The sequence below is a fragment of the Motacilla alba genome, unplaced genomic scaffold (genome assembly GCF_015832195.1).
Source record: "Motacilla alba alba isolate MOTALB_02 unplaced genomic scaffold, Motacilla_alba_V1.0_pri HiC_scaffold_28, whole genome shotgun sequence".
NCBI classification, from domain to species: domain Eukaryota; kingdom Metazoa; phylum Chordata; class Aves; order Passeriformes; family Motacillidae; genus Motacilla; species Motacilla alba.
The window spans coordinates 2,328,492-2,347,006 of NW_024037374.1; the positions used below are offsets into that span (position 1 = coordinate 2,328,492).

Here is an 18,515-nt window from a genome sequence, read left to right on the forward strand (position 1 = left end):
AGAAACTTTGGCAAAAGGTTAAATATGACATTATAGTTTTTTTGTGTTTTTTTAAAAGATTTTTCTAATTTTGAGATTTCTTAATTAATGTATTGATGTGTGAGGTGGGTTTTATTGTATTTATTTTTTAGCGAGATAGGATTAGGAGAAAGGTAAAGTAGGCTTAATATTTTAAAAGGATATAAAGAAAATTTTATTAAAAGTAAAAAAAGGAGAAAAGATTGTAAGAATCAAAATAAGCTCTTTAGAACTCTTTTTTTCTTTACAATTTTGTTTTTACTGACAGTGGAAAGAAACTAAACTAATAATTTCTAGTTAGTTTATTTATTGTAGAATAGTCTTTTTTTAGTTTACTTAGGGAGAGAAGTGTTTCTTGTTAAGGTACGGACATTTTTTTACAAGAGGAAAAAACAGTTTTTTTGTGGTTCCTAACTTTGCATACAGAACAGTTGTCTGGAGAACTTTGTTACTGTGAAGTTTTTATTGCTACAAGCTTTTTTACAGCTTGTTCATGGGACATGTTGACTTATGGGGTATTGTTTTAAAGATTATTCTTTAAAGGTAAAAATTTTTATTATTTATTTTTAAAATTAAATTTTATCTCTGGGAAAAGAGATCTTCTCTTGAGGGTACTGGATTACTTTTTTTTTGTTTTAAATTTTGATGAACTTAGAGTTATTTTAGCTTTTAAAAGTTTTTATTATGGACCATTTCGCTTGATATTAATTTGAAGATTTTTATTTTTTTATAGTTTTAATTGTTATAATGAGAAAGAGCTTTTTCTTTACAGTTTATAAGAGAATTTTAATTTTAAGATTAAGGTTTTTTTGTTCTTTTTTATTTGAGATTTAATTTCTTCTTTACTGACTTTGATGGCCTTATGGTGTTTTTGTACATGCTTGTAATTTGTTTTTCTTTACGTGAGGGAGGATCGAAGTATTGCAAGGGTTAACACCTGACCTGCTGGTAACTTGTGGTGGAAGTTGTGGTTGGGCTGTGTTAGGATTGGTTTTATGGTCGGTTTTTGGAGTTTTTTTGTGCTAAATTTTAGTTGTAGGGTTATTTTGTAGGGGTTGTAGGTTGTAGGGGTTTTGGTTTGAGTTGTGTTGGGGGGACGGGGCTCGATGGTAAGATTTGAATAGCTGTGGCTAGCTTTGTTCTGGTTGGGGTTTTTTAGCCTCTTTTGTTTTCCTGTTTGGTAGTTGTTGGGATTTGGTTTGGTTAGAATGGGGCCGATGGGAGGGGGGCAGCCTGGGGAGGGGGGAAGGGGCTCAGCCCAAGGCAGGGTTGCTTGGTTTGGTTTGGTTTGGTTGAGATGGGGCTGGGGCCAGGGGCGCTATTTCTTTGTGGACTAGAGAAGAAAGAGGAGGTTCCTGGGTTTTTCATCTTTAACATCTGTGTTTCACAGAGGCGTGTTCAGCATCTTAGTGGTTTAACAGATTGTTAGTTGCACAAAAAGATTTCTATTACTTTATAAAATTCTTCTCATGTCAAACTACGACAGACATTCAATCAACAAAAAAACACTTCTCAAAGTATTGACTTGGCCCATTCAACATCACAAACTCTAAGCCTGTTCAATTTAATGTTAATCAAAATTTGCAGGAGCACAGAAAACAAAGAAGACACAGAAAGAGAGAAAGACAAAAAGATACAGAGAGGCACACACACAGCTACCAACTTCTGGATTCCAGAGGTGTTCAAATAGAAAATTCCAAGAGGAGGTAGGGTCAAGATGTGTGCTTGCCTCGTGGTCAGCTTTAAATACCCCTTGGTCTTCCTGGGTCCTTCCGCCATGTGTGACTTTGGGTCATGACCCAAGCGCCAGCCCCTTATTATCTAAAAACTCTCAAACCTTTCTGTCTGTAGACTACCCTCAGGCAACTCCATGCAGCCTTCTGACTCCTTCTCTCTTCCTTCTGTGGCACCAGCTAACTCTTTCCTGTCCCTTGCACAGCCACATGAGCCTGTCTCTCCCTCACACGACATCTTCCCTTTGCTGCCCCTCACACAACTGCTCAGCTCTTTTTCCCCACAGCACAGCCTGCAGACTGCAGTTGATTCTGGACCAGCTAACCCACTCCTTTATAAACCCACTCTTTATAAAACACATCCTATTAAGGGCAAGGCTTTTCCCACTCTTTGGGAATTAGTCCAGCTGCAATTCATCAGGAGCAAGATAGCCTGCAGCACTATCTCTGTTCTCTTGACAATCTGTCCTCCCACACTCTGTGATTTCACAGGCAGCTCTGTGATGTCACAACCCACTCTGTCATGTCTCAGCCATCTCTCTGACATCACACAGCTTCCCTGTGATGGCACAGAGCCCTTATCTACGATGGCAGAGTCTTCTCCGTGGCCTCACAGCCTGCTCTGTGATGTCACACAGCCATCCTGTGATGTCACAGCCCACTTTGTGACATCACAACCTGTTCTATGATGTCACACAACCAGCCAATGAATGTCACAGCCTGCTCTGGGATGTCACATCCTGATGTCAAAACTCACTTAGCATGTCAAACAGCACCTCTGTGGGCTCACAGAACCACCCTGCAATGTCACAACACCTTCCGTGATGTAACACTGCCACCCTATCATGTCACAGTACACTCTGTGACCTCACAGCTTGCTCTGTGATGTCATACTGCCACACTGTGATGTCACAGCCAGCTCTGTGATGTCACATAGTAAACCAGCGATGTCATAGCCTACTGTATGGTGTCACAACCTGGTCTGTGATATCACACAAGCACAGAATCACAGAATCACAAGGCTGGAAGAGACTTTGAAGATCATCAAGTCCAACGCATGCCCTAACACCATCTCAACAAGACCATGGCACTCAGTACTATATCCAGTCTTTTTGTAAACACATCCAGGGATGGTGACTCCCCCACCTGCCAGGGCAGACAATTCCAGTACTTTATCACTTCTTCAGTAAAAGCTTTTTCCTAATATCTAACTGTGATAAATAGGTGTGATTCGTGCTGACAAAATTGAAACAGTAATCAATATTGATACAGTGATTATTATTTGGTGATAACAAAATGATTAAAAAGTGAAATGCCAGGAAGAAGGGAGGGGAGGGGTCCGCTCCCCCCCTTTCTCCTGCAGATGTTCAGGACAGGAAGGAGTAAGAGATAACTATTACTAAATATATCTGAAAGAGAGGGAAAACTTGGGTGGAAATCAGGAACATGTTAATTGGATGAGATTTATTGCTTTAATGTTAGAACATGGCATTGGCTCATATAATGTTAGTTTTGGCTCATACTATACCAGCTTGGTGTGCATGTGTAATCCAAAGGGGAAATAAAGGACACCTGAGGAAGAGGAGAAGCCTTCCTCAGACCACCCCCAAAGAGGGGTGCGACCACCTAAAAGGGATGGTGGCGCATGCATGATGAAGATGATGATGAGGGTGGAAATACGAATGTGACAAATTGAAAATGGGAGGAGATGGTGATGGCACACAGCATAAAAAGGGGAATTGTAACTCGATGACCTTGTGCGTGAGGTGGCAGGGGTCCCAAAGCCCTTGCACTCCGTACCCCATGGTGATAATACTTATGCGTTATTATCAGAACCAGATTATTCCTCATTTTAACCAAGTTATATTGTCAGTATTTTGAGTGTATTCAATTTTATATACTCTAAACAACTTCATTAAATTGCAGCTACATTTAATTCTGCTTTTTTTTTTTTTTAATTTGTGATTGGATAATTAGGCAAACATAACACTGATGTTCCAGGGCAGGGCAAGGCTGGACCTGCCCCTTCCTCCCTCACACATGAAATGTTTTGAGCCAACAATCTGCTCCAGTCTCTCACAGTAGGCAATGTTGGAGGTGGAACCCCAATTGTGGCCATGGGCACCTGGCTGAGAAGGACAGTTCTTTTCCATAGGAAGGAAAGCACAGAGCCCAAGTGTTTGGAGGGCAGGTGAGAGCCTCGCTAGTCCAAGGCCAGCCAGACTTGTAAGCAATGGCAGATTTTGTCTGGGAGCAGTCTTTCAATATAAGGAATTTTGGAGGTGGAATCCAAATCTCACCCATGGGTGCCTGGAGAAGCAGGACAGTTCTTTCCCACAGAAAGGAAAGCATGAAGCCCCAGTGTTTCAGCAGCAGATGAGAAGAGATCCTCAACATGCCAAGGTCAGCTGGACCAGTCAGGCATTCCAGGGGAGGCCAAACCAGCCAGAGCTGTTCTGTGTTCCCTTGGTTTTATGGGGCCCTGAAGTATCACAATGGTGCCTTGATTAGAAGAAGACCTGCAGTGTCACAATCGACCCTTGGTTCAATGGGGTCCCAAAATGTCACGGTGGACTCTAGGTTTCATAAGGCCCCGCAGTGTCACAATGGGCCTTTGTTTCCATGAAGCCCTGCAGTGTCACAAGGTCTTCTTGGTTTCACCAGGCCCCACAGTATCACAATGGTCCTCTTGGTTCTTTGGGGACCCCCAGGGTCACAATGGTCTCACTGGTTCCATGAGGCCTCACAGTGTCACAATGATTTTGCCCAGTCCATGGTACCTCACAGTGTCACAATGGCCTCAATGATTCCATGGTGCCCCTCAGTGACACACTGGCCCTTTGGTTGCATGAGGCAGTGAAGTGTCCTAATGGTGTCTCCATGGTTCCATGCGGCCTTGCAGAGTCATAAGGGATCTTTGGCTCCATCAGGTCTCACAGTGTCACAATGGCCCCTTTGTTTCCATGATACCCCAAAGTGTCATCATGGCCTCCATGGTTCTATGAGGTCCCACGCTGTCACAATGGACCCTTGGTTTGATGGGGCCTCTCAGTGTCAGAATGATCCCTGCATTCCATGGAGCCACACAGCATCAATAAGGCCCCCTTGGTTCCATGAGGTCCAGCAGAGTCACAGTGCTCTCCACAATTCCATGGGGCCCCACAGTGTCACAATGCTCCCTTGGTTCCATGGGCCCTGTGCTGCTGCATTCCCCCCTCCCCTTCTCAGGCCGCCCTGCCAGCTGAGAAATGCTCCTTGGGCCTCGGCCTTGGCCAGCAGCCCCTGGGCTCAGCTCCTCTGCAGCTCATCACAAACACTGGCTGCCCCAGGCACTGCTGCTGCCCAAGGAGCTCCTGCTTTCTGCAGGAGCAGCCCTGGGAACTGCTTTTGTTCCCTCAGTGCCACAACATCCCTGTTCTCACACTGCCAAAGAAAGCTGCTGATGCCAAGTGCAGCCAGGATGAACCATTGCTGGGACTGAAGCCCCTCTCTTGGGGCCCTACAAACAGCTCCAAAAGGAGCCCCTTGGAGCTCTCCTGGGCCAGCAAGTCCCTCTGAGTGGGGCCTCTCCCAGCCGGGAACTCTCCCGTTTGCTGCACTCGGGGATCCCTGAACAGTGACAGAGCCTGGGCCGATCCCCCCACTCCTCCAGGCTCAGCCCTTCACTTGCTGGGGAGATGCCAAAGCATCCCCAGTGAGCATTTCCTGCCCTCAGGGGAATTTCTCTCAGGTGCCTTGCACTGACTCTTGGTGTCTGTGTGCACACAGGAGTGCCTGTGCTGGGGAAATGGGGCAGAAATGCTGCTCTCTGAGGGGCTTGAGTGCCTTGGACAGCTGAGTGAGTCAGGCCTGTGAGTGAGGTTTAATCACAAGGTCTAAGCTAAGTTCAGTGCTGTTAAGAATTGTTCTTTTCATAAGTTGTTATGTTTAATATAAGTCATAAGCTAAGTTAAATACTGTTAAGTGTTATTCCTCCTTTAAATTGCAAAGTCATGGGTTATAAGTTTGGTTAAATACTGTTAAGTTCTGTTCTTTTGCCATATTGTGAAGTTTAAGGTATCAGTCAAGGTTAAGATATAAGTTAAGTCCTGTTAAGTTTGAGCTCTGTTAAGGTTTTAAACCATATTCCTTTTATCCTTGCCCTCACTGTCCTCTTGTTATACACAGGCACACCCAGGGACATTTCTCGGTTCATTTCTGGTTTGATTGCCTGGATTTTGTTGGGTTTTGTTGTTGCTTTGTTTCCTTGGTGTGCCTGAAGAGTGCACTCAGGAGCAGAGTGACTCTTGCCAAGGAACTTTGTGGTGCTATTGCTTAATATTAAATCTGGTTTTTGCTGATCCCTTGCTGGGGATGTTTTCAGTGCTCTCAAGCCCTCGTTCATAATAGGGTGAAGGAGCCCTGTCCCAGGCTCTGGCCCTGGGGGACACAGGGACGCTGCTGGGGGGTCCCTTTCCCCCTGTCCCACGCCTACGGCCCCAGCCCCCCATCCTCGTGTCAGGCTCTGGGGTGGATCTCGTGGAACATCCTCTGGGGAAGGCTGCAGCACGGAGGGCAGGGGGACCCAGGGGGACAGGGGACCCCTCTGTTGCTGAGCAGCTTTTGACTTCTCTGGAGTAAACTGGGGGGGGGGGCAGAGTCACCTCCCCAGTGACCTCAGACAGCCCTTGTGATAGCACACAGCCCTTTTATGATGTCACACACCCTCTGTGATGTCATACTACTGCCTGGGATGTCACACAGCCTTCTGTGATGTCACACAGCCATCTCTGTGATGTCACACAGACCCCAAGGATGTCATACAGCCCATGTGATGTCACAGAGTCAGCACTGAGATATCCCCCTGTGATGTGATACAGCTGCTCTGTGATGTCACAGAAGATTTGGCGATGTCACAAAGTCAGCCTATGATGTCACAGTCTCTTCTTTGATGTCACAGCCTGCTCTATGATGTTACACAGCCACCCAGTGATGTCACAACCCACTCTCTGATGCCACAGAGCCACCCTCTATGATGGCAGAGTCTGCTCTATGGCCTCACACCCTACTCTGTGACATCACAGCCAGCTCTGTGATCACACAAACCCCTTAGTGATGTCACAAATCCCTCAAGAACTCGGTTATATTGAAACACTGAAGTTTCTTGAACTTTCAAGAGATCCCTGCCAGGGACATGATTGAGAAAGTGTCCCCAGGCTCCAGCCAGAGCAGAACACTGGAGGCAGTGATGACAGCTGGAGACAAGCAAGGCAAAGGTGTCTCTAGTGCTGAGCAAACCTGGATGTGTTTCAGGAATGCAAAGGCCCAAGGCCTGAGCCCCAGCCCCTGGCAAGGCAGATCCTGTCCCTCCCTCCTTGCTCAGGGCTCTTCCCGGGATGGGCACTGCCATGTGGGGATGTGCAATGCCAAGGGCAGGACCCTTTCTCTGGCTGTTCTCTACTATGCCAAAAGGATCCACCACCTCTTAATCCACCCTTCAATCCCTCCCAAGGCTCTCCTCTGCTGTCCTCGGTCTCCACCCCACTGACCACAGAGCTCCTGGGTCCCTATAGTGGACAATTGTTTGAGGCCAAGAGTGTCTGGACAAGAGGGACAGTTCTTTTCTACAGAAAGGAAACCAAAGAACCCCAGGGTTTTGAAGGTACATGAGAAGCTGTCACCAGAGGCCAAGGCAAGCCAGACCTGTCTGTCCTTGCAGCTTTTCTCTAAAAGCAATCTTTGGACATTTGGGGAGTTTTGGAGGTAAAATTCCATTTCAGCCATGGGTTCCTGGACTGGAATGACAGTTCTTCTCCACAGGAAGGAAAGGACAGAGCCCCAGTGTTTCAAAGGCTGACTCGAGGTGGCCCCAAGGAGGCAAGGCCAGCCAGACCTGCTTGTCTTGACAGCTATTGTCAGGGAGGAATCCTTGGATAGACGGAATTTGGGAGGCCAACCCCACTTTTGTCTATGGGCATCTGGACAAGAAGGAAGTTTCTTTTCCATAGGAAGGGAAGTACAGAGCCCCAGTATTTCAAAGGCAGATGAGAGCTGGAGCTCAGGAAACCAAGGGAACCGAGATAGTCCTGGCAGCTTTTGTCTGGAAGCTGTCCTTGCATAGAAGGAATTTTGGAGGTGGATTCTCAATTTTGGCCATGGATGCCTGGACTTAAAAGATTTTTTTTTTTTCATGGGAAGAACAGCACAGGCCCCCAGTGCTTTGAAGGCAGATGAGAGGTGGCCCCCAAGAGGCCAAGGCCAGCCAGAGCTGTCTGTCCTGGCAGGTTTTATAGGGGAATAATCCTTGGATAGAATCCAATTTGGAGGAGGAATCCCAATTTCAGCCATGAATCCCTGGAGGAGAAGGACAGTTCTTTCCCACAGGAAGGAAAGCACAGAAGTCCAGGGTTTCAGAGCCTGATAAGAAGAGACCCTCAACATGCCAAGGTCAGCTGGACCAGTCAGGCAGCCTCCAGGAGGCCCAGCCAGACAGACCTGTTCCATGTTCTTGCATCCTTGGGGCCCTGCAGCATCACAATGGCCCCTTGGTTCCATGAGGCCCTGTAGGATCGCAACAGATCTTTGTTTCCATGAGGCCCAGTGATAGAACAATGGTTTTCTTGGCTCCACAGTGGCACAATGGCTCCTTGCTTCCATGAGGCCTTGCAGTGTCAAAATGGTTTCCTTGTTTCCATGGGGCTGGACAATGCCGCAATGGCCCATTGGTTCCATGAGGATGCAGAGTCTCAAAATGGCCCTTTGGTTCTCTTGGGTTCCCCAGGATCACAATGGCCCCTTGGTTCCACCAGGCCTGGATGTGTTACACTGGCCCCATTGGTTCCATGGAAACTTGCAGTGTCACACTGTCCCCTTGTTTCCATGAGACCTTGCAGTGTCACAGTGGTTGCCTTGGTTCTATGAGGCCCTGCGGTGTCACAATGACTGCTTGTTTCCATGGGGACTCAGAGTGTCAGAATGCTCTCACTGGTTCCATGAAGCCCCACAGTGTCACAATGGTCTCTTTTGATTCTGCATTATCACAAAGGCATCTTGGTTGCGTGAAGCCCTGAAGTACAGAATGGCCCCTTGGTTCCACTGGGCTCCTCACTGTCACACGAGTTCTGGGTTCCACAGATCCCTGCAGTGTCACAGTGCTCTCCTTGGTTCCATGGTGCCACTCAGGGTCACAAGGGCCCCTCAGTTCTACCAGGCCCCACGGTGTCACAATGGCCCCTTGCTCCCATGAGGCCATGCCATGTCACAATGGTCTCCTTGGTTCCACGAGGCCCTACAGTTCCACAGTGGCCTTTGAAGTGTCACAATAGCCTCAGCGGGCTCCCCCACCGGCTCACAATGGCCTCCTTTTTTTCATGATGCCCTGCAGTGTAACAATGGTATCCTTGGTTCCACAGTCAGAATGGCCCCGTGGTCTCACGGAGCCCCACAGCCCCTTATGGAGCCCCACAGAGTCACTGTGATCCCCTTGATTCCATGAGGCCCTGCCGTGCTACAATGACCCCTTGGTTACACAAGGCCCTGCAGTGTCACAATGGCCCCTTGGTTCCAGGGGGTCCTGAAGTGTCCTAATGCTCTCCATGGTTCCATGTGGCCCCACAATGTCACAATGGACTTTTGGTTCCACGAGCTTTCGTACTGTCAACAACAGTCTCCTTGGTTCCACAGTGTCACAATGGGCCCTTGGTTCCATGAGGTTCAGTAGCGTAACATGGACGCCTTGATGCCATGAGCTTGTGCAGTGTCACAATGATCTCCTTGGTTCTGCAGCCCTGCTGTGGCTGCTGTGTAACAATGGACCCTTGTTTCCATAGTGTCACCATGGCCCCTTGGTTCCACAAGGCCTTGCTGGGGCACCATGGCCTCTTGGTTCCATGAGGTGCCTGGCATACCACAGCCCCTCACAGCCCCTCATGACCCCTCACAGCCCCAGGCATGGGGTTCCTCCCAAAGGAGAAGGGGTCGGGCCCTGCTTGTTCTCCTTTAATTTCAGTCCCTTCACAGCGGTGAGTGAAGAAAGGCTGAATTGGAGCCTTTCCCCAGCGTTTCCCTCTGGGTTCATTGCGGGCTGAAGCTCTGTGCTGCCGCTGGCCCCAGCGCCACCATCCCTGCAGCCCCCAGGCCTTTGCTGTCCCCCCGAGCCCGTTCCCTGTCCCCGAGTCCCGCCTGGCTCTGGCAGCAGCAGCAGCCGCAGCGCAGGGGGCGCCGGCCCGGCCCAGCCGGGGCTCCCGGCCAGGAGCAGCAGCAGCGCTGGCCCCTTCCCACCTGCTCCTGCCTCGGCTCCCAAGGGCTTTTTCCAGCTGAAATCTGGAGTAGAGCAACAAGCACCCACACACAGCCCTGATCCCTCAGGGCCCGCCTGTGCTGCCCTGAGCCAGCCCTCAGAGGAAGAAAGGATCGGGTTCCAGTGCTGTTTTCAGCTCTGTTTTACTCACCCTCAGCTGACAGCAGGAGGCTGCTGGTGCCTTTGCCTTGGGAATTGGAGATCATGGCTGCTCTTGGCCCTCTTCTGCTTGCCACCTGAATTTTATCCACAAAACTGCAAGTGCCTCTTGCAGTTGGTGCTACCCACGGTGCCTTCATGACAGCAAAGTCAGTGTTTTTGTCACAGGCATAAAGATCAGCAGATACTGGAATGCCCACCAGCCCCTGGACACTAGGGGGAAGGGAATTAATGCCTCACAGGCCACATTTACAGTGCTCAACCACAGCCCTCTTGCTGGTGCTTTGAAAATGAATAATCTGACAGAGGCCAGCACAGAAATTGCCTCCATAGTGTGGAATAAATTAAAAATCCACCAGGAGAAACAGAAACCAGAACTTCTCACTTCACTGCTCCTTCCCAGCAGCAGGAAACGTAGATGCCCAGAGGTATTTTGCACTGCTGCTGACCCCAATTTGAGCCCAGACTCTGCCCAGTCCCAGTGGGAACCTGAGCCCAGCCCAGGGAGCTCAGGGCACGTGGGGCCAGGCCCAGAGCCCCGGGCACGGCCGCCCATTGCGGGGCAGCAGCGCAGACGGAATGTCCTGCGGCCCAAACCTCCTACTCCTGCCACACAGCGCCCAGCATTCTCCCCCTCATCCTTCTCTCCCAGCATGGCACAAATTCCAGCTCAGAGGAGGCTTCCCCAGAGAGGGCTCTGGCTCCTGTTCCTGCCTGAGTGTCCCTGCAGAGGAACAGGCCATTTTTTACACACTTCCACAAGCTCAGGCTTCTCACTTCATGGGCAATCTGGGATGCAATGGCCTTTTTCAGAAAGACAAAAGCAGAGGATTAGAAATTATTAGGAAAAAAATCACCTTTCTTCCAGAAAAAGTTCACCAAGTCATTCCCTGCATTTCTCCCTTTTACATTCTTTCAGTCGGCTGCTCTGAGAGGTCTGGCTTGTTCTGGTGCTTCTCATGAACTGATTGTACTCTTGATTTATGCACCAAGGCACCAGATGTGGAATCTTCTAGACTGACCTCAAAAATAAACTCTCTCTGTCAGAGCATTTTCACATTCCAGATAATTTTCAAGATGTCCCCTGACAGGTTTGAATGAGTATCACACAACTCTCCACTTGTGGCTGCAGGCTCTGAAGATTCTTTCTCTGCATTCAGCCAGGCTTGTATTGCCTAACAATTCCTGGTACCACCTCCTGTTTTCTTAGCCTAGAACAGCAACAATGAAAACCTTACCCATGGCACAACTCTCCAGTCCACCGGGAAAAGAAAGGACAAGTTGTCAAGTTCTCCAAACCTTTGTCCTGCTTTGCTGCAAGAGTCCTGCTGCACACACAATGTAGAAAGCCAAGAGAAGTTGCAGGTGGTGGCACATCTTGTGACAGGAGCTCAACCTCATTCTCCAGGAAAGGTTCTAGAAAAGAGCAAACATCACTGTGGAGAAGGTTCTTGGAAAAGCAGAACAGCTTTCCAGAAGTGCCACCTTCTCAGCTGATTGTGTTTGTGTCCTCCTTTCTCTCCTGCCTTTCTTTGCCTGCTCTGTTTCTCTCTCAGTGTCTCTCTTGACCCAGGGCAGCTCCCACCAAAAACCCTGCCCCGATTTAATTCCCAATCCAGGAGCTACAGCAACCATGGGTGAAGTTATGAAGGCTGGCAGCAAAATGTCACTGTAACATCTTGCTCCACTTGGCTTTTGGTCCATCTTTAGAGCTTTGCCTTCAAGGGCAGGAACATCTTTTCCTGGCTGGCAACTGGAATTCCAGACCCTGGCAGTGTGTGCCATGGATCCCAGAGGTGCATTTCCCCAGACTCCCAGGGTGCTGCTCCTGCCATGCCCCCAAAGAAGCTGTGCAGGGCCAGGGGACAAGGTCCAGCAGCTGTGTTGCTTCTGCAGTGCCACAAGGGCCCCTGGCTCCATGAGTTTCCACACTGCCAACAGCAGTTCCTTGGCTCTCATCATGCCCTGCTGTGTCCCCATGGATATTTGGTGTCATGAAGTTCTCCAGTGTCACAATGGCCTCCCTCGCTCCATGAGCTTCCGCAGGGTCACAATGGCCTCCTTGGATGGGCAGTGTCACCATGGACCATTGGCTCCATGCAGCCCTGCTGGGTCACCATGGACTCCTTGGTTCCAGGAGGTTCCGGGGGTGTCTCCATGGTCTCCTTGGATCCACAGTGTCACAATGCACCACTGGATCCACGTGGCCCTGCTGTGTCACCATGGCCCCTTGGTTCCATGGGACCCCAGGGTCACAATTGACTCCTTGCTTCCATGTCACCCCCTCAGTGTCAAAATGGTCCCTTTGCTCCATGAGGAACACAAAAGTTTTGTAGAAACATTGAGCAAATCCTGCTGAACATACCTGGGAACATCTGCTTGCATTCAAGAGAGAGGTTCAAGGTGAGGATGGCACCAGCAGCTTCCATCTGCAACAGAGATCCAGGGAAACAACAGGGACAGAGAATTCAGCTGCAAGACTCAGAGAATTCTGCTGCCAGAGATCATTTCTGCTCACACTGTCCCTTGCAGAAAGGTGACACCATTCCAGGCAGCCTGGACTGAGCAGGTGCTTCCTGAGTGGGGTTTGTTGTTCAGGAAACCTGCTCAGGCTTTTCCATTCTTTCCCTGCCAACAGGAAAACTCCTCCTGGGCCTGTGTGCAGGCAGAGGCCTGAGGAGAGCAGGTGGCACATGGTGCAATGGGCTGGGCCATGGAGCTGCAGAGCTCAGGGGACAAGGTTCTGCTGCAGGGCACAGGGATGTCAGTGCCAGCTGGGCCATGTCAGACATGGTGAGGCTGGGGGTGAGGAGCAGCTTGTCCAAACAGGGTCAGCCCTCCAGGGGCTCATTCTTCTGCATGCCCAGACCTCCCAAGGAGGCATTCAGCATCAAGATGACCTGGGGAATGCTTCTATCAGCTCTTCTCTGAACTGGAAAATAAAAACATACTCACTTGATTAAAGAAAAAAGGTCAGGAGGTGCAGTTTGAAATCTTCACCCTTGAAGGTATTCTAAACAGACTCCAGTGAGCTGCACAAGCCCTGGAGACTTGAACACTATTGAAGAAAGAAAAGAGCCCCTGAGGGCTTTCTGTATTTTTTTGAGCCTCACTGTGGTTTTGGGGCTGTGTCCAGGACCCTCAGGCACTAAGAGAAGGCTGAAGAAGCTGCTCAAGGAGTCAGAAGCAAAACTCCAAGTCCATTGGAGCATCACTGGGCCCCAATGAGGGCAGGGAGTGCCAAAGGCTCCCCAGGGACTGCTGAGAGCAGATCCTTGAGGCCAGGATTGCAGGGAGCCCAAGGCTCTGAGCAGGGAACTGCAATGCTGAGCAAGGCCTGGGCTGGCTGGGGGAAGCAGAAAGGCCAAGCCCTGAGCCCAGCCTGGCACAGCAGGGCCTGTCCCTCACGGGTGCCTCGGGGCTGTTTGTGGGGCACTGGGATGTGAGGGGCAGTGAGGACAAATGCCATAAACCTGTGTGACACTCCAGATCCTCATGGAACCAAGGGGCCAGTGGGACACTGTGGGAAGTTGTGGAACCAAGGGGATCATTGCAGCACCGTTGGGGCCCATGGAACCAAGGGGCCAGTGCGACACTGTGGGGCCTCATGGAAACAAGAGGCCACTGTGAGCCTGCAGGGCTGCAACACCCCAGAACACTGAAATGCTGGGGGTAACCAAAGGCTCCTTTCCTTGAGTTTGGTGCACAGGAGAAACACCAACCAGATATTCTCAACATGGGCAGATGCAAAGAATCTTCTTGGTAGGAAGGGACCCACAAGGATCATCAAGTCCAGCTCTTAAGTGAATGGCCCACACAGGGATTGAACCCACAGCCTCAGCGATATCAGCACCATGCTCTAACCAACTGGGCCAAGAGGTCAAAATGACACCAAATTTTACTGGCAAAATATAGAGAATCAAGGAACTCTGGCAAAGGGTTTACTACAACATCCACTTCAACATAAAACTCTTATCATAGTGTTAACTTCATTAGCTTAGCCCATTTAACCTAAAAACCATTAACACTTTTGATGTTAAGTCACCCAAAAATGTCCCAGGTAAGCAGGATTAGAAGGAGAAGAAATAGAGAACAATAAAAAGACAGAAGAAGATCAATAGAAAGACACGCACATGGATACCAACTTCTCAGGTTCCAGCATGCCCAGGAGAAGGCAGGATCCAGACCAGGCACTGGCCTCGTGCTGTGGCTTTTAACTCCCTGTGCCTCCATGGGCCCGCCCCTGGGGTGGAACTACCAGTGGCTTACCCAATCAGAGTCAGATTAGACACCAGCTAATTAGAACCAGCTGCTAGTTCATGATTGATTGACAGCTCAGCCAATCAGATCTGGGCTACACTGCCCCCGCTGTGTGATTGACAGCTGTGCCAGGCCAGGGCTGGGGGCGGGGCTCTGTCCCACCACAAACCAAGGCCTGACCCGGCCCTGGCCCCACGCGGGCATTCCGAGCATCCCGGTGCTCAGACATGGATCTCATCCAGCCTCTGACAGCGACCACGGTGACACTACGGAACCCCATGGAGCCATGGGTCAGTTGTGACACTCTGGGGACCTTGTGGAATGAAAGGAGACCATTGTGTGACTCCCAAGGAACCAAGGGCCCAGAGTGACACAGTGGAGCCCAGAGTGTCACGGAGGAGCCATTGTGACCCTGTGGGTCCCCATGGAGCCAAGGGAACATGGAACAGGCTGATGCCTTATGTTTTAGCTTTCATATTTTCCAGATTCTGTTCTGCACTAGTCTGTAACTCTGAACTTCATACAGAGTGTCAGCAAGTTCTCTTCACACTGTAGTTAAACAAAACAATCTTTTCCCTGCCTGAGAAGCAAGGACACCGTTGCAGCTTCAGGCCCAAAACATGTAAACAACAGTGAATTGAGGGGAGCAATCTGGGAGGATGTGACTTCATAACCTGAAGCTGTAATTGGACAATTAACCTCAATGTGTAAATGGACCAAAACTTATAGAAGACTCATGACCCATTGTCCATCTTGGGTGTAGCCCTGGCCGGGCTCTTGTACTGCCCCAGGTGTATCCTTTGAAGGGCTTTTTAATAAATCCCTACTTCATTCCTGTAACACTGTCTAGCCTCTGTCCTAGGTCGCCTCTCAGGGCTTCAAGGCCTGTCTGGCTGGGCCACCTGGGGGCTGCCTGACAGGTCCAGCTGCCCTTGGCATGTTGAGGGCTGCTGCTCATCAGCCCCTGGAGCACTGGGGCTTTGTGCTCTCCTTCCTGTGGAAAGAACTGTCTTTCTCCTCCAGGTGTCCATGGCCAAAATTGAGATTCTTCCTCCAAATTCCTTATATGCAAAGATTGTTCCCAGATGAAATCTGCCAGGACAGACAGATCTGGCTGCCTTGGCCACCCAAGGGCCACCTCTCATCTGCCTTTCAAACGCTGGGACCATGTGCTTTGCTTTCCTATGGGAAAAAAGTGCCTTTCACATCAAGGCACCCATGGCCAAAGTTGGGAATCCACCTCCAGGATTCCCTATATCCAAGGATAACTCCCAGACAAAAGCTGCCAGGACTGACAAGTCTGGCTGGCCTTGGCTTCCTGAGGGCTGGCACCCATCTGCCTGTGAAACACTGGCACTCTGGGCTTTCCTTCCTAATGAAAAGAACTCTTCTTCCTATCCATGTACCCACGGCCAAAATTGAGATTCCACCTCCCAAATGCCCTGTGTCCAAGGATTTCCCCCAGATGTCAGGAGAGACAGATCTGGCTCTCTTGGTCCATGGGTGGTCTCCTCTCATTTTCTTCCAAAACACTTGCACTTCATGCTTTTCTTTCCTATGGGAAAAACCATCCACCTCGACCAGGTGCCCATGGTCAAAATTGAGATTCCACCTCCCAAATTCTGTATGTCCAAGGATTTCTCTGTGACAAAAGCTGCCAGGACAAACAGGTCTGACTGGCTTGGCCTCTCAGGAGCCTTCTCTCTCTGCTTCTGGCCCTGAAACCCTTGGGCTCTGTGCTTTCCTTCCAATGCAAAAGAAACATCCTTCTTATCAATGCAGAAATGGCCAAAATTGGGATTCCACATGCAAAATCCCCTATATCCAAAGATTGATTTCAGACAAAAGCTGCCAGGACAGAGAGGTCTGGCTGCCCTTGGCCTCTGGTGACTGCCCCTCATCTGCCCCTGCAACACTGGGGCTCGGTTGTTTCCTTCCTATGGAGACCATGGTGACACTGTGGGCCCATGGAATCAAGGGAACATGGAACAGGTCTGGCTGATTTGGCCTCTCAGAGGCGACCTGATAGGTCTGGCTGATCTTGGAATGTCAAGGGCTGCTTCTCCTCTGCCCATGAACCACTGGGGCTCCATGCTTTCCTTCCCATGGAAAAGAACTGTCTCTATTTTCAGATGCCCATGGACAAATTTGGTACTACCCATGAAAAATTTCCTGTATGCAAGGGTATCTCCCAGACAAAAGCCTACCAGCTCTGGCTGGCCTTGGCCTCTGGTGGTCACCTCTCATCTGCCTTGGAAGCACCAGGGCTCTGTGCCTTTCTTCCTAGGGAAGAGAACTTGCCTTCTTGTCCAGGAGCCATGGCAGAAATTGGAATTTGGCCGCCAAAATTCCATCTATCCCAGGATTGCTCCCAGACAAAAGCTTCCAGGACAGACAGCTCTGCCTGGCCTTGGCCTCTGGTGATTTTCTTAGACTATGAGCTGAATGATTTCATCTCTAACACCTTGGAGAGGGCCCAGAGATCTCCCAAGCCGGGGTTTACAGGCCTCAAGAACATAACCCATACATGGAGGCTGATGTGCCTGGGCTCAGCTGTGAGGAGACTGAGGACAGAACAGGAGTGGCCTGGCAGGGCTTGAGGGGTGGATTCAGAAATGGTGGAACTTTTTCTCCATAGTTGAAAACAGCCAGAGAGAGAAATGACACCACAAATGCAGCTGGGGAGGACAAGACTGGACACAAGAGGAGAGGAATTTCCCTGCCAGGGCAGGATTGTGGTGCAACACATCCCCCAAGAGGAGCCTGGAGCAACCCAAGGCTTTGTGTGGGCAGGCAGAGGCAGGCAGGAGGCAGAGCTGTCAGCAAAGGAAGGGGCCAGCCAGGTGGGGCAGCCGGGGGGTGACGACAGCCTGCAGGGACAGAGGCACAGGGCAGGGACACCGTGGGACAGCCTGGGCTGCACAGGGCACAGGGATGGGCAGCAGCTGCAAGGCCCTGCCAGAGCCAACTTGGGCAGCACTTGGGCCATGGCTGCTGGCCCTGGGCCTGAGGCCACGAGGGGACAAGTGACCCTTGCAGGCCTGGGGCCTCATTGCCTCCTTGTCCCTGCTCAGCAGCCTGGCAGGGGCCGCCCCATGCTCCTGCCCTTGGCATTGCCCATCCCCACATGCCAGTGCCCATGCCGGGAAGAGCCCTGAGCAAGGAGGGAGGGACAGGATCTGCCTTGCCAGGGGCTGGGGCTCAGGCCTTGGCCCTTTGCATTCCTGAAACACAGCCAGCTTTGCTCAGCACCAGGGACAACTTTGCCTTGCTTGTCCCCAGCTGTCATCACTGCTTCCAGTGTTCTGCTCTGGCTGGAACCTGGGGACACTTTCTCAGTTGTGTCCCTGACAGAGATCTCTTCAAAGTGCAAGAAATTTCAGTGTTTGAATGTAGCTGAGTTCTTGAGGGATTTGTAACATCACTGAAGGGGTTGTGACATCACAGAGCTGGCTGTGATGTCACAGAGTAGGTTGTGAGGCCATAGAGCAGACACTGCCATCATAGAGGGTGACTCTGTGGCATCAGAGGAGTGGGTTGTGACATCACCAGGTGACTGTGTAAGATCATAGAGCAGGCTGTGACATCAAAGAAGAGACAGTGACATCACAGGGTGACTTTGTGCCATCACAGAGTCTTCTGTGACATCACAGAGCAGCTATATGACATCACATGTGACATCTCAGAGTTGACTCTGTGACATCATAAGAAGTCTGTGTGACATCATAGGGGCTGTCTGAGGTCACAGGGGAGGTGACTCTGCCCCAGCACCGCCTCACAGTTCCCCCCAGAGAAGTCCAATGCTGCTCGTGCACAGTGGGGTCCCCTGTCCCCCCGGGGCCCCCTGCCCCCAGCACCGCAGCCTCCCCCAGAGGATGTTCCACGAGATCCACCCCGGAGCCTGACACAGGGATGGGGGGCAGGGGCTGTGGGGGGTGGGATAGGGGGACAGGGACCACCCAGATGCCTCCCCGTGTCCCCTAGGGCCAGAGCCTGTGCCAGGGCTCCTTCACCCTGTTACAAACCAGGGCTTGAGAGCGCTGAAAATATCCCCAGCAAGGGATCAG

General features: G+C 50.5%; 2 pseudogenes; one reads left to right on the forward strand and one right to left on the reverse strand.

Moving 5' to 3' along the window:
• LOC119696322 overlaps positions 1-18,515 on the reverse strand; it is a 2,199,709-nt pseudogene that overhangs the window by 1,450,242 nt on the left and 730,952 nt on the right.
• The window catches only part of LOC119696323, a 1,148,804-nt pseudogene that overhangs the window by 450,970 nt on the left and 679,319 nt on the right, over positions 1-18,515 (forward strand).